General features: G+C 55.5%; 1 protein-coding gene across 2 annotated transcripts in view; it reads right to left on the bottom strand.

Moving 5' to 3' along the window:
• The window catches only part of LOC105184119 (uncharacterized), a 115,829-nt gene that overhangs the window by 18,628 nt on the left and 75,498 nt on the right, over positions 1-21,703 (bottom strand). Inside the window, exon 2 of one of the 2 annotated variants that reach the window (XM_011142674.3) lies at positions 17,095-17,292. The gene's annotated coding sequence lies outside the window, so the exon portion shown is untranslated. Of the gene's footprint in view, positions 1-11,182; positions 12,863-17,094; positions 17,293-21,703 lie in introns of those variants that run through there. The other variant, XM_019841881.2, reaches the window with a different exon arrangement.

The raw sequence follows: 21,703 nt of genomic DNA, 5'->3' as shown, positions 1-21,703 counted from the left end.
CGGTGGGGCGGGGGGAGGAAAATGGGGGGGAATTGGTGCGACGGAAGAGTCACGTGGCTTATGACAGCCGTTATGAGATACCCTGCGCACAAATAATATAAGCTACGGCGCACACAACAGCGGCAAACGTACGCTCATGGGCAAAGGGAGGACAGAGACAGAGACAGAGAGAAAGAGAAAACACCGCTCGCTCGCATCTACATAAATTCTTTACTGCTACGTGCATCGCATATTTCCGATATTCTCGCTCGTAGCGCGCGTAAGCTCTGGCAAACTTTAAAGAAACATTTTCCACCATGATCCGCCGCCGCCGTGCGCGCATTTGCGTCTGATAAACCGTTGTCCGTAACAAATGACGCTTGTCGCGGATAACGCAACGCAAATAACGCCCGGAAAGAACGCTCATCAGCCCAGAGGGATCCGCTCCGCTCCGTTCCGCTCGCTTCATCTCGTTTAGGCGCGAACGTGTTCCTTTCGTTCCTGTATTTTCTGCCAAAGCCGGTGATGCGAAAAAGCGAGCGACGGGGGCAGAGGGGGGGGAAAGGGGCAAGGGCGCGGCACGCGCTGCAATTTTTTCGTCTACGCGTCGCCGCCGTCGCTTCTTCGCCGCGGCGTCTTCTGACCGCGCGACCCGGCCGAGATCTACCGCTCGCCTTTCGCACACCGGCTGTCGATACCCGGGCGACTCGCGCTCTCCTCTCGCAGCCGCTGACGTACACACGCCGCATTCGCTTTACTTCCGGGATGCACACGACGCCGGCAGAAAAAGCGAGAGCAGAGACAAGGAGATTTTATTAACCCCCGCGCGTACGCCACTCGCCGCCGCGAGTTTCTCTCCATCTCTCGAATCTGTCTCTCTCTCTCTCTCTCTCTCTCGCTCCTTCCCTCTCTTTCTCTTTGCTCCGCTCAATGTGCAAACGTGTATAAAGCACACGACGCGCGTTCTGTGTGCTCGCAATCGATCGTTGGCGCATCGCCACCAGCCATGGCGCGCGCGTTTCTTCCGCTACCGCTCTCTCTCTCTCTCTCTCTCTCTCTCTCTCTCTCTCTTCTTCGCCTTCTGCTTCTTCCCGTCGTCTTTCTTGCCTTCTCTCTCTCTCTCTCTCTCTCTCTCTCTCTCTCTCTCTCTCTCTCTCTCTCTCTCTCTTTCTTCCTCTTTCTAACCAGTGTCTGTCTTTCCGACCTGTCTCTCTCTTTCTCTCGTCTCGGCCAGCGCGCGCGCATACCTTTCCCACGACCTATAAATTCGCTCCCGATGATATTGTTCCGCGCGGCGCGTCGCTTCGAATCCAGTCGAGTCGCTATAGCGGCTAAGAATTGCCGTTCCGAGACACCCGGTATTACGGAGATACCATCGTAATGATACGAGCGCGAGATTCAATCTCTCGGCGGGATGTGCGACGCGGCGTCGGCGGCGGAGCTAGCTGTCTCCGAAAGCCTCCTTTAAATCGTAATGGATATTTTATTGATGGCCCCCTTGGCGAGCGCGAATCTCGCGCGCGCACGCGGTGTGTCGTAAAAATGATAAATCAACCGCGCGCGCGATAATATACCGGGTGTGCCGGCGAGAAACGGGCAAAAGGTACGCCGCAGTGGCGAATCGGCGCGATTAAAAATTACACCCGCTCACGCGAGCATCGGGGGCGCTGCCGATACCAATGTCCTCCCCCCCCTCTCTCTCTCTCTCACTCTCTCAGTTGTTTCTCTTTTTTCTCCTGGTTTCAATATCGCGCGATCGGTAGTCGGCGGTAAAAATTGCCGAGCACGAGACAGAGCGTACCACTACTACCATTCGCTCGGCGCAAAGTTGGCGCGCGCCGACGTTCCGCCGAAGTACATTGCACGGATGATTTCAATATTATTGAAATTTAATGCTTCGAGCCGGCGGATGCGCGCGAATTTCGATGAAAGCCGAGTTTACGGAGTTAACTTTGCGTCCGCGCGCGCGCGCGGCAGAGAGAAATTGCTCCGCCGCCGCATAGCGGCGGAGTAAAACAACGAATACCTGATAAAATCGTTTCGTCCATAAGTAGTTTTTTCCTCCTTTTTCCCTCCCCCTCCTCTCTCTCTCGTTCTCTTTCTCTCTTTTTCGCGCGCGCGCAAATATTATACAGACGGACCGACAAACATGTAAATGTCCGGGCCGCGATGGATCAGCGGCATTCCTCGGATTTCCCGTTTTCGCACGCGTTGCCGTAAAGCTTCGCGCGTCGCGGCCAACAACACGGTTAATTCTACAAATCGGTCACCTTCTAATCCCTCCACGGCCAGATCGCTAGACGAGAACTGCCTCTCTCCACCCTCCGCTCATGGCCGTTGTTCCCTCCGCCGAGCGCGCGACAGTTGCTATGACGACTTTTGATTGAAGTAGAGTTTCAAATTGGCTTTGTGCAATCGCACTCCACGGCGCTCCCTTCGTCCCGAAGGCAAAGAGGGCAGGAGGGAGAAAGGGGGGAAGGGAGGGAGGGAGGGAAGGAGAGAGAGAGAGAGAGAGAGAGAGAGAGAGGGGACAGCGCGGGGCAGTTTAGAGTTTAATATAATGGGTATTAGCGATATTACCGGTGGGCCACTACAAGGGGTTGGAATAAGCAGCGAGCGCTCCCGAGGGTGGCCAGCTGTTCGAACTCGGTCGGACAGAGGGACGGGGCGGAGAGAGGGCTCTCAATGGGGCGAGCATAGTGTAGCAGCGCGTGGAGAGCTTGTTTGGTAGCTCGCCGGTGGATCGAGCAAGGAGCCGGAAGAGCAAGCGCGGCGCCGGCGGCGCGGAGGGGGCGAGAGGGAAGAAAAAATCCCTTTTCCGCGGCAAACTTTGGACCTCGTCAAAGGCGGAGGAGGTGCGCGCAGCGGGCGGCGTCCCCGCTCTCGCCCCCTCCTTCCTCCTCCTCCTCGACTTTCTCAACCTGTTGAACCGCACTCTCCTGTTCGCGCACCTCCGCTCCGCTCCGCTCCGCTCCGCTCCGCTCCGCGCGATTCGTTTTCCCGGCAGCGATTTCCCGGCAATTCGTTCGCGACGTCGGACAGGCTAATAAATATGGCGCGCGGGGGCTGTAAAGGGGATGCTTCGCGCGCATTGACGGCGTGTCGCGCGCTGTCAATACGCGCGACGTTCGCTCAGTTATCCGCTCGCGCGCGCGCGCGCGCGCGGCTTATGTCGCGTACGCGTTTTCCAAAGCGCGCGCTTTCGGAAGTAATCCCGCGATCGACGCAGATTGTCACCGTGGCTCCCCCCTCCCCCTCTCTCGCCGCGCCCGAGCGGCAGCGGCTTTCAACGCGTCCCGCTGTTATCGAATTTGGGGAATATCTATCCGTGAAACAGGCGCGACGAAGCCGTCAGGGCGAATCCGCCCCGTTCATTCGCGCGCCACCTCGTCGAGTCTCCTCCGCCCTCTGGAAATCCTCCTCTCTCTTCTTCGGGAAATCGACAGGACGACAAATCGGGAACAGCCGCGAGGATTGCGCGATGCCGCGGTTCAAAGACGCCGTTTCGCACGGCGGACGGTACTTTTACCGCGTTTGCTTTATTAGGACGGAGAGTACACACACACACACACACACGTGTTTATCGTTAAGCTACTTTTACAGAAACGCGCCGGGGGCAAGATAGATTGCACGGCGTGCGAGAGCGGGCGAAGCAATGCTGCTCTCTCTCTCTCTCTCTCTCCTCTCTCCCCCTGTCTCGTCGTTTGCGGGCGTAACGACTTGCCGCCGCGGCATATCTGGACCGCGCGCGCCGTGATGATACGAGCCTCCCTCCAAATGGAGAGCTGGCGGCTCTTCCCGCTCGTTTTCGCGATAAAGACCCCAGCGACAAGTTGGGGTCCCCTCCCTCGCTCTGTCGCTCTCTCTCCGCAATTCTCCGGCAAACGGAGAATTTCATTAAGCTCGGCGATACTCGCCGAGCTCCGAGTCGGCCGACTCGACGACGAGATCCACCCCCGCTCTCTCCCTCTCGCGAGTCACGACCCTTCGTCATCCTTTTGACTCGCGCGCGTTCGGAGGAGACCTCGGCCGGAGGAAGCGCGCGACTTTGGAAACTTTGAAAAATTGTACATCCGCGCGGAGACCGGCTATAAATAACGCCGGCCGTGACTCGCGACCGTACGCCTGTCTCTCCCTCCCTCTCTCTCTTTCTCTCTCGCTCTCTTCCTCCCAGTGCGTTAATATTTCCTCGGAATCTCGACAGACTTATGCCTCTTTATTGCGAGTCGCGAGCGCGACGTAAATGCAAACGCTCGGAATACGATCGTTCCTTTTCGTCCGTAGCCTGTCGGCAGGTGTGTAGCGATGTGCGCATTAGAGCGGCCAACGGAGCGGCTCTCCCTCTCCTCCCTCTCCCTCACGCTCGCGCGCTCTTTCTCTCTTTCTCTCTCTCCCTTTCGTACGCGCGCGCGCGCATGTACCGCGCCGGAAGCACGGTGAAATCTCTCTTCCGCGAGAGACGTAATTTGTAGCTCGTAACGTTTCGCAAAGAGAGGAGGGAGAAAGAGAGAGAGAGAGAGAGAGAGAGAGATTAAGTGATTTAACGCGTCGGAGATTAGCCGCCATCGATACGAAATGACAGGCAATATTTGTCGCAGTTTTAATTTAGTTTTTCAGATGCCGCAAGCGCGTGCGCTCGATATTCCGATACTCGGCCGCCCCGCATTCTCTCGATTCCACCCCATTCCCTCCTCCCTCCTCCCTCTCTCCCACCTGTTCTTTCGTGCCGCCGCTGGGTTGTTTTTTCAATATTCCACTTTGATCCGTCTTCCCTCATCTTTCTGTTTTTCGCAAATCGACGGTATCCCCCCGTTGCGTGTGTCTTCCCCTTACACCCCCTCCACCCAGGCGTCATTGAAATGTTCGCCGCGGCTCGGAAACGCGGGAACTGCGCTTTTTATTCAGCGACGCGTGCGCGAGAGTGCGCGCGCGTCGGCAGACGCCTGATAATAATGCCGACAAACCGCGATAAATGTCATCAGTCGCGCGAAACTAATCACTTTTGTCGGCACGCGATAAAACGGAATAACGAGCGTTGATTTCGCGGTTCTGTGTTCTTTCGGCCGGGCAAACAAACGAGTGAATTATGTGCGATTACCGGGCCAATCTATTGGAAGTAATGCCGCGCGTTCGCGCCCGTGGCGCGTGCAAATTGTACATAGATTGATTGCTCGCGGCAATGAATTCACGAGAGATCGATGAACATCGCGCGCGCGCGCGCTAGGGATGCTGATTTTAAATCGATTTAATCGAAGATCGATTAATCGGAGCCTAAAAGATCAATTTCAAACCGATTTTCTGGAACTGAATCGATTCAAGGATCGATCTGTAAATTCTGAAAATCGTCAATACGATTTTTTCAGTTTCTACCAGTAACATAGTTCTTTTTTTACTTCTTTTAGTTGTAAAATTTATGTTGCCTTTAGACCGATGTCCCATGCGCGAGAATTTTCAGCGGAACGAAACGCACGAACCAATCACAACCACTCCATACAATAGTATACATTGTATACATATGTATATGCATATAATAATAAACGTGATCTCTTATTTAATAATGTTTAAAAACCCTTGATTGACGTTTAATCAAACTAATTAAATCTTTAGCACAAAGATTTAAAGATCTTTTTCTATTTTGTTCTGGCCACACACACAGAACACAACCAAAAGAATACCATATGTTTAATTTCTTTAATTCATATTAAAATTTAATTTCTTTAATTCATATTAAACTATTGAATTACACGAGGTCTATTTCAGAGTGTAGAAATTTAACAGATAGTGAATGCACTCTACATGCATACCGATTCAAATCGATTTTCCGAAATCGATTCTTTATAAACCGATTTTTTAAAGATCGATCTTTTTCTCCGTGATTCGAATCGATCTCTAAATCGATCTGTTTGAAAAAAAAAAATCGGCATCCCTAACGCGGGCGCGTTGCGGCGGAAAAAGCGACGAGTCCGCAAAAACCGCCTCGCAATCGCGAGGCGAGTCTCGCAATCGTCGTTACCTGGTCGGATGAAATCGAGTCGCTCCCGCGATGAAATCTTCCGCGCTGCCGCCGGCACTCGCGTCTCGTCTCGTCGGAGCCGCGAGGAGAGAGGGACAGAGAGAGAGAGAGAGAGAGAGAGAAAGATTTCGGCTTCCTTATCGAAGAGATCATCAAGGACCCGAGCGGCGCACGGGACACAAGAGGACTGACTTCCGCCATTTGCCTGGGAAGCGGGTTCCCTCGGGGAATTTCCGCGCGGGTCCCTGCCTCGCCCCCGCTCCTTCTTTTCCGTCGTTTAATTTTCACGCAGATTTCGAGTCGCCGAAGTCGCAATTCGTCAAAGCGGCCGCAAAACGGCAAGGATCGAACGGGATGGATGCGGTGACAAAAGATCGCACGTCCCACTTTGCGCAGTTGGTCCTTTTGCTCGCGCCAGGACGACACCGCCGGTGCACGCCCACCCGGCGGCGGCGCGAGTCTACGTGTGTGTATGTGTGTGTGTGTGTACGAGGTTCTTCCGGGGGCCCCTGGAAAAGCGGAGCCAGATGCGACCCCACTGTTTCAAATTGTCCCGAGTCTGCCACCCGCTGTTCTCTTTCTCCGCCGCGCGCCGCTCTTGAACGTGTCTTCGCCCGACGAGAAATAGTCCCGCTCCCTTCCGCCCCCGGATGTACGCGCGTGTGCGTGTGCGGCCGTGGATAAATTCTAAATGGAAGTCATTCCGCCGGCTTAACTCTCCGCCGTCGCCGTCGCCGCCGCCGCGCCGGTATTCGTCGTGGTTTCTTTACTTAATGGCTCGCCGCGAGATTCCGCAAAGTGGACTTTTCGGCATGTCGTCGGTCTCGCCGAGGGCGAGAGGACGAGAAACATCCGGCGAACTGCGACGCGCAACGTCTTTCGGCGAACAGGTGAGAAGACCAGCCTTCTCCCCCGGCGAGATGCTCCTCCGAGATTCCGCGAGGTGTGACACGTCGAGGTGTGAAGCGACAGAGAGATTGTCGGCCGATCAGCGCCTCCGCGACGACGTTCGTACACGCGTCGCGAGAAATCTGCCCCCGAAATCTCCGCGCGCGACGCTGACGACTGTGACTGACGAGATGGATAAGCGGGAAGCGTTCCCTCTCGTCACGGTCGGACAATAAAACTCATTGTCGGACGGGGCAACGGCTCATAGAGCGACAGAGGGGGGCGCGGGGAGAGGCGGAGGCGCGCGGATCTTCAGGTCGCCACACGCCATTGTCTCGCGGCGCGCTATTTTCGGAGGCGTTGCCGTCACGATTCGAGCTACGAAAAGATCGCTCTCGGCTCGCCTCCTCTTCTTCCGCCCCCGCCCCCTCCCCTCCCGCAACCGCCTCCGCGTGTATGGGAACGCGAGCGCGCGCCGGCGACGAGTAATCGCGAAAATATTCGTCCAACGACCACGATCATCGACTGCCGCGACGCAGCGAGCCGCATTGTCCCCCCCATCCCTCTTCTCCCTTCCTCCTCAATTAAACAATCCGAGTCCTAAAATCGCGCACCCGCGGAAGGCGACGTGACTTTACGCGAGCGGAGTTATTCGGGGAAGAAAACGACGAGGAAACGACATTATTCAACAACGCGGCGACGGTTTGTTGCAAAACGCGCCGCGCGCTCCTCTTTGCGCCCCGGCGTGCATTTTATAATTATGCAGTTTCCACGCCGCGCTGCAAAGTGTAACAACGCTGTGAACTTTACATTTCGCACATTTCCACTTTATTCCCGCGCCAGCTCGCGCCGCGCGCGCCTTTTATCTCGCGCCCTGCCGGCTTCGGAAAACGGACACAACTAAACGCCTCCTCCTTTTCCTCTTTTTCCCCGCGCGCGCGCGCTGCTCCTTTGTTCCACCGGTGATTTCGCGCGCGCGCGTCTTTTTCCGCTTCCGTTTCGTTAATTCGAAAAATTCCCGAGCTGGCGAAAAATCCCCAACGCCGACCGGTTTCGACACGCCGCGCCGCGGCGACTTGCGCGAGCGCGACGTCGTGCATTCGCGGTTGACGGAAGGAGGAAAAAAGGGGCCAGAAAAAAAGAGAGAAAAAAGAGAAAGGAAAAGGAGAAAGAAGGAAAGAAAGAAAGGGACGGCAACGAGACGCGGAGGCGTAGCGAGAGGGCGAGAGAGGTGGAGCGAAACTTTGCGTTTCCGATATTTACGCGATCCGCGCCCTGTATAATTCATTCTCGTTAACAGCGGATTGTGACGGCGCGTCTCCGCTCTGGATAATTAACGCCGGATATATTACGCCAGTTGCGGATAAACTGCATTATGTACGCGGGGGGTGTCGCGCGTGCGCGAGGGGAGGGGGCGGAAGATTGACCTACAATATTCATTCGCTGTTATTATAATAATAGAATACGTAATCTGATAACGTGTAGGGCTATCGCAGGCCAGCCGGAGCCACGCTGAATTATTAGCCGGCTCGGATCGAGATTACATCGAAGCGCGCTCTCGCGACGCGACATCTCCGTGCCTCCCTTATTTTTCCTTCTCTCTCTCTCTCTCTCTCTCTCTCTCTCTCTCTCTCTCTCTCTCTCTCTCTCTCTCTCCCCCCCTCCGAGGACTCAAAGTGGGATCGCGGAAATAACACGGCGCGGTCAGAGTCCCCGTAAATATCGTTACGCGTGACGGACGACAAAGGACACGTTTGTCGCCCGTCGTATTAATATACATCGCGCGCGCGCTAAGATAATGCAGAAAAGTGTGTGCCATTTTTTACGCGTAATTTAACTTCCTCGCGAGATATATATGACTTTATTAACAACTTCATCCCTCTTTCTCGCCCCCGGCCGCTCTCTCTCTCTCTCTCTCTCTCTCTCTCTCTCTCTCTCTCTCTCTCTCTCTCTCTCTCTCTCTGTCCCTCCCTCCCTATAATATATTCGTCGTAACTTCATTAGAGTTATAAAAAGCTGTTTATCTTGACCGCGATGCTTCGGACGCGCCGCGTTCCTCCTCCTTTTGCCGACATAAATGTCGGAAGTCGATCCTGGCCGTGTTCCCTCATCGCAAATTGGATTTACAGGAATAGCCGAGTCGCTTACAACAAGCCGGCTCCTCTCGCTCTCGCTGGATTTATACCCGCGGTGAAACTATTTTTGCAACAACGACGTCGTCGTCGTCGTCGAGGCGACGACGACGACGACGACGACCTTCCTCCTCTAACGGAGCTCCGACGAGAGCGAGCGGCCCGACAATGCTGTCAACGACAAAAGTTTCCTCCTCGTCGCCGACAAAGTTGGCGCCGCAGACACATGCAGTCGTGCAGCGCGCGCAAGACTGCAACAACAACGACGACGACGACGACACAACAGCGACGCTGCTCAATGGCGCGTTCTGCGCGAAAAAGGATCACAACGGCGGCAAGGAGAGAGGCAACGGGCACACAATATGTCCGACGCGTGATTCTCTCTCTCTCTCTCTCTCTCTCTCTCTCTCTCTCTCTCGCGCCTTCTTTTTTGCCACCCAATCAGAGAGCACGAAAATACACTGATCCGCTCGCGTATTAATAGCGGGTTCAATGTTTCATTTCGCGGGATGAATCTCGCGCCTCCCTCCCTCTGTTCCCCCTATGTGCTTTCGCGCGTAGACGCTGAATAGAATAATAAATACGAAGAAACCGAGTCGATTATACTTTTCCACGGGCTATCGTGCGGCCGGCCGGCCACGCGCTAATTCGAAGGGATTCCATTTGCGTTGAACGAACAAATCCCCCTCCCTCCCTCCCTTCCCCCGTCTGCGTCCTTTTCTCGTTCACCCTGCGATCATCCCGAGCGAATTTCGCAGCACGCCACGCCAATGGGGAATTCTCGTGGCGTCGAGAGGAGACAAAGAGAGGGAGGGGGAGGGGAGGGGGAGAGAGAGAGAGAGAGAGAGAGAGAGAGAAAGAGGGCACGTTCGCCGAGCTTCTTCCGGCAGAAATAACGCGTCGGCAGATGAGCCATTAGATCGGTATATATCCCGTTCGCCATTAAAACAGATGAAAAGTAAACAGGAATAATTACAGGAGCGCGCGGCGACTCTGCGCAAAAACAGCCGCGACATGCAAAGCCGGAGGGGGGATGCACCGAACGGACGCGAATGGCTCAGGCCACGGTTTGCGTTCGCGTTCGTCGATTCCCTCCTCTTTGCGAGAAGTGAACGACGCGGATGCGCTCATGTGCCGCGTCTCTCCGTTTCATAAACTCCTAGGAATCTCATTCCCCCGCCCCCTCCGCCCGCCCCCGTTTGATTGAGCAATCCCCGACGACAGCGGGGCGATCGGAAAATCGTCGGTAAAGTTCCGCGACGAATCGAAGCGGCCTTTATAAATCTGCCGCGCGCGAGCGCGCGCGTAACAAGTATGATCGCGTGAAAAGTTTGCCAACTTGGTGGCGCAACTTCGAAATATGGAAAGCGTTGAAAGGCTGATGGTTAAGGATGAGGCAAATATCCGCGAGACGAGCGGTATTATCACCGCGAGCGGATGAAGCGCCGCGCAGCGTGAAATTTGGCTAATCTGCGAGGACAAAAATGTTCCCTGCTCGACGCGCGCGCAAGGAAACATCCCGCATTTTCCTTAGCGCGTCCCAGGGAGAGATTACGCAGATTTCCGGGGGCGCGGACGCTTCGGAAAAGGAAGATGAGGAAAATGAGCAAAGTGCCAATCTCCCGCCGCGCCGGCGGCGTGACTTTTCCGAACGCGAGACGCGCGATGCGCCGTATAATCGCCGACACGATTTTCTTCCGCCTATCCTTTAATTACATATCCCTGTAATTGTTAAAACCGGGATTAGCCCCGTAGAAAAATAAACAAATAAATAAATATATTTATAAATGCAAATGCGCTTATACACGTGCAATTGTCCCATGAGCGTAATTTTTGTAATATTGCATATTCCAAACGTGAACACGTGTTATTCATCGCGGAAAAAGGAAAAACGACAAACAATAAAAAATCATTCCTCTCTCGGCGTCGATTTCTCTGCGTTTCCAAACGCGCCGAGCGGGAGTCGCGTTTAATTGTTCATAAAATATTCACTTTTCCAATATGGAGAAAAATGAAATATGAAAAAAAATAAATGCACGGAGTAATACAAGGCATATGTATATGTATGGCGCGGAAAAAAATAGGAGAAACGGCCGCGCGGATCGATAGCCACGACGGCGACGACGACGACGACGACGACGACGCGAGCGATAAATCGATCGCCACGTACCTCTCCGGCAGCTTATCTCGACGATAACGGGGGTGCCGCTTCGCGTTTGGTGGTCCGTTCCCGCGCGCTCGTCCTTCCTCGACGCAGAAAGCGCTTCCGTCGACTCGCCGCTTCCTCAGATCTCCGTCGTAAACGCGTCGTGTCTCACGGCCGCTCTTGGCTGCACTAAACAGGTGATAATCCGAAGAGCAAGGCCGACGGAGGACTATGGCGCTCGTGACGCCTCGGCCGGACGTTTCGTGTCGAGGCACTCTAGCCGAGGACGAACATGCAGCGAGTGGTTTGAAGGCGAAAACATTCCTTTCAGCGGGCTCCAAAGAAGCTTGTAGTACGGGCCGCTTGAATAGAGAGAGGTAAAACTGTGCGAGCCGGAAAATGGCGTTTTTGTGCGGCCGGCCTGATCATCGTCATTGTCGATCGGCGTAGTCCTCTTTCTCTCTCCCGGCGGGAACCATCAACGACACGTCGGTTTCGGTTCCGACATTAGACACGGCCTCGTGGAATTCGCCGGTGGTCAGGGCGAAAATTTACGACGACCACGGATTATCTGTCCATGTGGTTCCTCTCGGTCCGTCCGTTTCTCGCACGTACGCATCTTCGCCGATGTGCTGCCGAAGAGCTTGCGTAAGACCGTTCCCTTATCTACGAGGGAGCCGTCGAGCGCGGTCGCCTCGACAATGCTCCTCTTCGGGGGGGGAGGGGGGGGGGACGGAGAGACACGAGACACTGCGCGTGTCGACAAGCTTTCTTGCGGCGAGGTACATGCGCCCCGAAAGTACACGCCGCCTCTGATAAAACGCGCGACGCGGCGAGTGTAAGAACGCGCGCGAGCTGTTATAAATGTGTCACCGGCTCGTGAATGGCGCTTCATGAAGAGGGATCGCGCGCCGCTGCTCCGTGTACACGCCGCCGTATTAGCTTATTTCACTCCTCTCCCTCTCGCTCTCGCTCTCGCTCTCGCTCTCGCTCTCGTCCACCTTGATCCACGTCGGCTTTTTCCCGACGGCGGCGGCGTAGAATCTCCGTTTCTTCGTCCGGCGATTGCCGGAGGTCGCTGGGAATCGATCGTGGGGAATCAGCCGAGGCTTCCAAGGGCGGTCTCGATGACGCAAGTGGGAAAGGGTGAAAAAAGAGGCAATCATTTCAGGCGCGATGTACATAAATGCCGTTGGTTTCGCGCGCTAACGAGCCTGTCCGCACTTTCTAGAGACTTAAATGGCTACGTGACTTTCGCCAGCGCCGACGGTTGCGCTGCCATAAACAGCGTTAGCCGCGGCGCGGCAGCCGCGTGTCTCTCTTGTCGTTTGTTTCATAACGCTCTGCGCGATGAAAAAGGGCCCGCGCGCAATCGGAATTGCAACGACACGGCAAGGCAAGGCGGGGCGAGACGAGACGAGGTGGTACACGCGCCGCCACCGCCTGCCGCCGCAATTTCGCTATGTAAATTATTGCCCACAGAGCAACAAAAGTTATAACCATATCCCCGCCTAATATCGTCGCGCCGAGAGCTAATTCCGCATAATAACGCGCGCAGGCACTTCGGATTTAATGCCCGGCGCGATTAAAGTTTTACGCGCGCGCGTCGTCGTCGCCGCTCGCGCGTCGCGCCATTTTTCGCCGAGCGCGATAATCGCGCGCTCTCCGCGAGAAATTTATTCGACTTCGCTCGTCTAAGAGAGAAAGACAGAGAGAAAGAGAGAGAAAGAGAGAGAGAGAGAGGGGGGGGGGAGGGAGCTACGTTTCAATATGGAAGCGCCCGCCGCGAGCTCGCGCCAAACTGGTCTGAGGTAACGCGAGCGACAAACGGCTCTCTCTCTCTCTCTCTCTCTCTCTCTCTCTCTCTCTCTCTCTCTCTCTCTCTTTTCTCTCGCGAGCTCTTTCGCTCTCTCTCTCTCTCTCTCTCTCTCTCTCTCTCTCTCTCTCTCTCTCTCTCTCTCTCTCTCTCTCTCTCAAGCTGAAACTAGCGGCGTTTCCATGCGACACCCGGCGGAAGCGGCCGCGCGTCAGGATTAACTTGTATTTTCCGCCGCCATCCCTCTTTCCGAAAGCGCGCTCGCCAACGTTTAATTACCCCGGCTTGTGTGCGCGCGCGCGCCGCCACACTGTATTTAAAAAAGGTCGAGCGAGCATCGAATGAGCTTGTTGACCACCCTCGTGACTCCGCTGCCGCGCGCGCGGCTTTATCGTGCCCGCGCGGTAAACCGGTGTTCCGATTGCCGTCGGCTGCATTTCAATCCCGGCAAATGCCATTGGCGATGCTCACTCGCTCTTTTTCTCTGCCCCTCGTGCGTTTGTTGATTCTCCAACGTGCGCGCCATCACATCGCCATCGACACTTTTCCGCCCCCCCTGCCGTGTCTCGCCCCGCTTTGGTCGCGCGTCTTTCGCCGACACCCTGTATACGCGCGCACCGATCGCGGACTTTTTCCGGATCCACCGTTTCCGCCGGCGATACGTTCCGCGTATCGGTCGACTCCTTTCTGCATCGACGATATCACCTCCCCCCCGACGCTCCCTCCCTTCAACCCCTCTCTTTGCCCCGCTGTGTGAACGGGCAAACGATACGTACACACATGGCGCTCTCGTTGCGGCGCGATCGCCGCTGAAAAAAGGTGGTCAAATAGAGGCGCACGGGCGAAACCGTCGCGAGGGAGGGAGGGGGGAGAGCGGAGGGACAAAAATTGAGGCTGCCGGCACCGCGGATGTACAAGCACACACACCGGTCGCCAATGGCGGCGGCGGCGGCGGCGGCGACGGGCCGCTATATCGTACGAGCCGGGAAAAAAACACACACACACACACACGTGTTTTTCCTCTCTTTTTTTTTCGGCAGTGACGCACTCGAAAACGCAATGTTTCCCGCTCCGCCGAATTTTCCGGCTCGTCCGTTTGCCTGGCAAACGACGTGAATAATGCTTCGGAATGAAAGCTCGCTATCGCCAGACGCGGCGGCCGGGGCCACCTTTATCTTCGTTTCTTCCTGCGCTCCACTCCGTACCCCCCCCCGCCCACCCGGTCCTCCTCTTCCCCCTCGCCGAGTCAGCCGGCAGAAGAGTGAGTCGGCGTGGAATCGAACGCGAGGAGAGAAGGCCTCCCTCCTCCTCCTGCCCCCCGCGCGTCTAGACCGGTAACCTAGCCGGTCATTATCTAAAACGTTTCGAGCGAAGCTACTAAATGCCATCGGTATCTCCTTGCCGGTGGCCACTTCGTCCTCCTCCTCCTCCTCCTCCTCGAGTCGCACGCACTCTTCCTCGGGAGCGAACGAGATCGCGCCGAGCGGAACAACGGAAGGCCGACGACGGAGTCTTTCTTCCTCGAGTTCCCCGAGCGACCTCGGCAACCCCCCGGCACGGTTCTCCGTATCGCGACGAGGCCGAATGTATTATAATGAAGAACAAAGTCGTAGAGAGGCCGGCTCTGGCCAATCCATTAGCGCGAGATAGAGGGCGCCATTTCTTTATCTGCCGGGTGCGTCGTACACGACCGCAGCAGCGCGTCACCGAAATCTCCGCAGCGCGCGCGCGGCGGCGCTCGGCGGCATGATGGCGGGTGGTCGAGCGAGGGTACGAGAAGAAGAAAGAAAGGTGGCCAGTCGAGAGATAGGCGGTGACACCAGCAACCGAGATCGGATAGAGAATAGCTGCAACCGCGGCCGAGGGCCGACATTCCAGGTGCCTATTTCGAGAATGACTGGACTCGTTTCCGACTGTTGCTTGCGGCCGCCCTTCTATCTCGCCCTTCTTGCTTCGTCCATTGGAGTCGCGCCAATTGTTGCGGCAGGGGACGCATCCGCGGAAACGCCCTCCTCTCTCTCTCTCTCTCTCTCTCTCTCTCTCTCTCTCTCTCTGTCTCCCGTCGGCGTCGTCATCATGAGCGACAAGTTCTCTCGCTTCCTTCGACGTGGACGCTTCGGTTCGATAGAGAGCGAGGCTGATCCGCGGCGTTTCGCAACGAGAAGCGCCCTCCGTTCGTCGCGCTGAATTCCAAAGACTGGACGACGAAGACGGCCTCGGCCTCGCGTCCACGTTCGAGGATTACGACACATTCGCCGCGCGCGAAAAGGAGCCCGGCTCCCGATAGGGTCGGCGATTGCGAGAGCGGACACGCTAAACGCGGACGTCCGTGTCCATGTACGGCGCGCGCTCGCTCTCTCTCTCTCTCGCTCTCTCTCTCTCTCTCTCTCTCTCTCTCTCTCTCTCTCTCTCTCTCTCTCTCTCTCTCTCTCTCTCTCTCTCTCTCTCTCGCGTAACGGCATCAAAATTCCGCCGGCGCGCAATATCGTAGCGACCGCGGCATCCGAACACGGCAAAAACCTCGTCCTGACCAAAGAGGTAAAGAGCCGGAGAGTCGCGCGAGTCGCTCTGAGAAGCGCGCGAGTGCTCGGCGGCGGCCATCTTAATTACCTCATTTTGCCTCGCGCCGAAAATGCGGCAGGCAATTTTTGCTCCTCCGCCTCTCCCTCGCGAGGTCGCCGCGCGCTTTCATCAGGCTCGAACAGGCTTTCGCTCCGACGACGAGAAAAGAGAAGGATAATCCACCGGGTTTGTCTCGACGCGACGGCGTCTTTCTTCCCCCCCGGGCTCCGCGAAGCGCGCGAGCATCCCCCGAAATTGGAGGATGAAAGAGCTGGCGCGCGCTGTTAATACAGACAGTCGGAATGTGTGTCGATTCCGCGCGCCGTCGACAATCGACGTGTTCCGTTCGATACATACGCGCGACGCGCGCCCTTTCCCCCTGCCCCCTCCCGCCCCGGCCCCTCGATCCATTCTCTCTCTTCTTTTTCTACCTTCCGTCTCTCTCTCTTGTCCTTTCATGTCGCGCGCGAGCGCGACTACTATTCAGTCCCGGTGAAAAGCCCGGCCGGCAGGCGGCCCCGGCAGCGTAAGCGATGGCGAGTGTATTCAAAAAGTGTATTGCAAAAATTGCGCCGATAGAGAGGCAAATCGCGTTCGCGCAAGTGGCTTGAAAAATTTAACTCCGGTCGGCGCACATTTCGACGTCGAAACAAGAGCCGGCGACCGTCCCGGCGACCGGGCCCGCCCGGTCGTAGCAATTTCGCGAATGTATATTTTTTCCCTCTCAACGTTACCTCTCCCCCCGATCCCCTCCCTCCCTTCTCCTGGCGGCCCGCCCAGCGCCGCTCGCAGCAGCACGCTCCAGCGAAGCAGCATTATGATATCGCTTCGTCGGGCTTTACTGAATCGCGTCTATTACGCGCGAAAAAGGTGGCATTGTTCCCGGCGCGGCGGCCGCGGAGAGACGAGAGTGAGAAAGCGAGAGGAGGACGATAATTATCCTCTCTCAAACATCCCTCCACAATGCAAATGTATAATTAAGATTAAGTGGTTTCAGCGTGTGCAGCGCACCGTGATGGATGATAGACGCGGAGCGGCGACGTCCCGGCTGCCATCTCGCCGCGGCGATACATTACGCAACTCGCGCTATTATGTATAAACTGTAGGGTCTTCGGGGCGGATAAATCATAATTATGAGCTCGGCGCGAGCGCGAAATTTGCCAGCGAAAGCGCCGTCGAAGTGATATCGGCAAGTGATGTTGCCCCGCGTGATTCCGACGTAAGCGACGACGGGCGTCGGCGGCGGCGGCGACCGCGCCAGCGCATTTTACATTCCCTCGCTGTCGATGCGGAAGACCGACGTCGAATTTGCGAGAGAAGGAAACGCTAATGAGACGAACGGGGGGAGGGGGAGGGGGGGGATAAGCGAGAGCTCGGTGAGGAATTCCAGGCAGCGCGCGTCGGGGCGGCGCCCGGGCGAAAACGCCGTTCCCGCGAGCGATCGAGAGGATCGACGCAGAATTCGCGCGTCAGGAGGAGGCAAGGAAACGGAGGAGGAGAAGGAGGAAGAGGAGAGAGAAAAGTCGTGCGACGACAAGAAAGTGCGCTCGGTACTCACCGTTTCCTCCGGGCCGGCGATTTCGTTTATTGCTGCCGTGCGCTGCTCACCCAGACTCGTCGTCTAATAACGACGGCCGGGGGGGGGGGGGGGAGGCAGGCTTGTTTTCCAGCGTCGCGGGAGCAGATGGGGCGAGAGCCTCGCCGGGCGCCGAATTGCTCCGCTTCGCACTCGCTCTCCTCTCTCCGAGCGAAAGAGCTGCAACAGGGATGCATAAAACGAAATTAATGTCATAATAATCGCGCCGCGCGAAACGTAATTCGGTTAAAGCCGCGCCCTTGAGACGCGCTTAATTTCGCAATAATTGTTCTACACGCCGACTTATCGCGATTATATTACTCTCCCCGCGCGCGCGTCTCACATAGGGAGGGGGAACACACTTCCTCGATATTGCGCGGAGGGAAGGAAACCGAGTAGTCGTTTTAATACGCGCAGGCTCCGTTGTCTCGGCTTAGACGCTCCGTGGAGGTGGCTGAGAGGCCCCGTTTCTCCCGCGGGGAGGGAGTGGAGTGGGGTGGGGAAGGTAACGTTTCCGGAGCGCGGGCGGAGACGCCGAGGACGACCTCGTTGGTGAAAAGTCGACGGAATCATCTGCACGCGGTGGCCAAATCCACGGCCCGTTTCCGCGATGACGGCCGAACGACGGCGCCGTCTCGTCGTTTCCGCAGGCTCCGCGTTTCCACGAGGCACGTTCGCAGGACCGATACAAGGTCTACGAAAGAGAGACAGAGAGAGGAGGAGAGAGAGAGAGAGAGAGAGCGAGAGAGAGAGAGAGAGAGAGCGAGGAAAGGCGAGGAAGTATTCGCGTTCTGCGCACGTAGTCGCGGAAACAAAAAGAGATCAGCGGGGAGAAAACAAAATCGCAAAGAGACGACGCTCCACAAAGCAGCAAGAGGATACGAAGAGGAAGGAGGGGGGAGGGAAGGAGGGCGACGAAAAGCAGGAGGGAAAGAGCGAAAGCGAAGCAACGGGCGAGAGCACGGAGGAAGAGCCGACGGAACAAAAGACGAAACGAAAGGGGGTGACGAGAGAGTCTGGGTGGAAGCGGCAGAAGAGGAGGAGGGGGAGGTTAGGAGGAGAGCTGCGGGCGAATGACGTTGATGAAATGCTTCTCAGCGGCGAACATGTAACGCGACCTCGGCGGATCGAGATAAACGCATTCGTGAGTCGGATTCCTGCATCATCCCCCTTCCCCCTATTATCTCTGCCCCCCCGCCCCGTCCCGCGCCGCTGCGCCCGCCTCGACCTCTTCCTCTTCCTCCTCGTCCCGATAGCACCGCGCTCGCACGACGGCTCTTCCTTTAATCCGTTGGAGCTTTATCTCATTGACGAGATAGTTGGCTCGCCGAGCTACACCTGAATCCACGATACGCGTGCGCGTGTGTGTGTGTGTGTGTGTGTGTGTGTGTGTATGTGTGTGTGCGCGCGCGTCTACGGCGTGCCGGCGCGCCTACGATCGTTTTAATCAGTGGCTCGAATCAACTCGATTGAAATCGGCGCGCGTTCCGTTCTGTGCCGTTCCGCAAAACTGAAATCGATATCGGACGCGCGCTCGCCCATCGCGAGGCTCGCGGCGGCGGGATTTCCCGCGGGTGACGTGCGAAGTAACGGCCGGGCCTTTTGATAACGGCGCTATCAAAAAGTCAGCGAGGGGAGAAAAATCGACGACCCAGATCCGTCGTCGCGGCGGCCGCGGGCGGGCGGGGAGAGGGCGTGCGCATTGTACCCTCGCGTCGCGTTTAATTATCCTCCGGTTCGGTTTCCGCGCACGACGGCTCGAAGGAAGAGAGAAAAAGGGGGAAGGGAGGAAAGAAAGGATTCCGAATTCAACGGCAGGCGGTCGATAAGAAGAAGCGTGGATGGCGACGCCGCTGATCCCACGGCGTGACGCCACACGCATACCGAAGCCTTCATTTTTATTTATAAGCCGCAACGCGTGTAGCCAACACACGCGCCGAGTCTCTGTCAGAAATCGTAAGTGATCCACCCCCCCCCCGCCAAGAGACGGCGGTGCGGCTCACCGCGACGCTTAAAAGCGCGCGGAAATACACGACGCGGAGCGGACGAGGGAGGGTGAGAGGCCAGGGGGTAACGCGGAGGACTTTCGAAGAAAGATTAAGCGACTCCGCGCGAGGGGGTGAGAGCGGGGCGAGGGTGCAGTTTCCGCGTGTTCCGCGGCTTATCGTGCCGCTGCCGCCGAAACTTCCACCCGGGCGAGCTCTCTGCTCGTTCTCTGCTCCTGAGATTTGCTTAATGAGGAAAAGTGAATAGAGCGGCGGGGCGGGGCGGGGCGGTGGCCTAACTGAAAGTAGCAAGGAGAACACATCCTCGCTCGCGGAGAGCAGACGACGACGACCACCACCACCACCACTACACCCTCTCGAGCTCTCCCCGACCACCAACCCTCCGCCGAGCACTCCGGTCACTCTGCTTTTCCGCGGTAAGGTACGAGGGCAGTCTGAAAAGTTCTCGGCCTGACACATAGATGGCATTAGAAACTGTCAAACTATAATTGTAGTGGAAAGTGGCATCCCTGATATAAACCCATGTAAAATTTTATTTCGATCTGTCAAGTCATTCGAGTAGTAGCACCAGTTTAATATTGACGTGTCTTCGTCTTTGTTAAAATGGAAAAAATTGAATATCGTGCAATGATTAAATTCTTTGTTTTGGATGATTTAACACCAACAGAAATTCATCCGAAATTGTTAAAAGTGTATAAGGATGCATCACCTTCACTTCCCACTGTGAAAAATGGGCTGCTCTTTTTAAATCTGGTTGTACAAGCCTCGAAGATGATCCATGCGAAGGCTGTCGGCAAAAACTGCTACAACACCACAAAACATTCAACAAGTCCATGATATGGTGTTAAATGATCGGCGAGTGAAAATGCGTGAAATAGCTGAGGCCATAGGCATCTCAAAAGAACGAATTGGAAATATTTTGCATGAAGAATTACATATGAAAAAGCTTTGTGCAAGATGGCTGCCGCATTTGCTAACAATTGACCAAAAACGCATTCGAATGCGTATTTCTCAAGCGTGTTTGGATCGTTTGAAGCAAAACGGAAAATGGATTTCAAGCGTCGTTTCATAACTGTTGATGAAACTTGGATCCACCACTATACACCAGAGCGAAAAGAACAGTCGAAACAATGGATTGAAGCCGGTGGACGTGCACCAAAGAAAGCAAAGACGGTTCCATCAGCAGGAAAGGTTATGGCAACAGTTTTTTGTGATTACAAAGGTGTTTTGTTGATCGAGTATCTTCAGAAAGATAAAACGATTAACTCTGAATATTATTGTAACCTTTTGGATCTATTGGATGCAAAAATTCGTGAGAAAAGACCTGCTTTAAAGAAGAAAAGAATCGTTTTCCATCAAGACAATGCACGTGTTCACACAAGTGTTTTGACAATGGCGAAATTCAACGAATTAAAGTACGAATTGCTTGAACATCCAGCGTGTTCACCCGATTTGGCTCCCTCTGACTATTATCTGTTTCCAAAACTGAAAAAATTCCTGGCTGGAAAGCGTTTTACATCAAATGACGAAGCTATTGCAACCGTGGATGGATATTTTGCAGACCTTCCGGAATCACACTTTAATAATGGTATTGAATTATTGGAAAAACGTTGGAATAAATATACTGAAGTTTCAGGAGATTATATTAAAGAAAAAAGAAAAAATATATATTTCACGGCAAAAAAAATTTTCTTTCATTGTTAGGCCGAGAACTTTTCAGACTGCCTACGTACCATCCACTCCCCGCCGACCGTCGCGCAGCACCGATGATTTCTCCCCCCCCCCTGTCCTGGATATCGCGCGCTGATAACGGTCCGTTTCACAACCCCCGAAGATTTTAAGGATGTCTTTGCTTTCTTCGGTCAGGTTCGCTCGGGAAGATCATCGCGCGCTGTCGGCCGTCGTCGTCGTCGTCGCCCGCGTAATCGTAAAGATACGACTTGTTTACGCTCGGAGATGCACGCATTTATCGCGTTATCGAGTTGCTTCACCCTTCACCTTTGACCCGGCTGTTGCGTTCGCAGCGCGGCGCGCAGAATGAGGACGGTCCTCCCTCTCCCTCTCTCTCTCTCTCTCTCTCTCTCTCTCTCTCTCTCTCTCTGTGTGTGTGTGCGTGTTTTAATGCCGTTTTAATGGAATTGAATAAATGTCACGAAAAGCAGCCGGGCTCGTTTGGACTTTGCTAAAATTATACGCCTGCGAGGTGTCACAAAAGCGCCGTGCGCGCAGGAGAGGGAGAGAGATCAGCCGGCCGAGCGAGGCGGTAAAAAATTCACCGGCTCGCCGAAAAAAACCGAGCGAGTCAAAAAGCCAAGCTGTCAAAGCCGCGCTCTTAGTGATCTAACGCGTTCGTTTACCTGAAATATTGCGGTATCCGCGCGAGAGCGCTGGCTATTTCCGGCGCGACGAGTGCTACAGGGCGTTTCATGCGAAACGTGCCGCTCCGGCGAGCCGCTGCATCTCGCCGGCCCGGAGCGTAAAAAATAAGAAGCGATGCTCTTCATTTTTCAGGCTTCGCTGCCTCTTCCCAGACTCACATGACCTCGCCCGCGCCTTCATTTTTCCTCCGGACAAACGGTACACGC

Source organism: Harpegnathos saltator, unplaced genomic scaffold, assembly GCF_003227715.2.
Source record: "Harpegnathos saltator strain DR-91 unplaced genomic scaffold, Hsal_v8.6 scaffold83, whole genome shotgun sequence".
Classification (NCBI taxonomy): domain Eukaryota; kingdom Metazoa; phylum Arthropoda; class Insecta; order Hymenoptera; family Formicidae; genus Harpegnathos; species Harpegnathos saltator.
The sequence above is the reverse complement of the archived record's forward strand: the minus strand, read 5'-3'. Positions and strand labels throughout refer to the sequence as shown.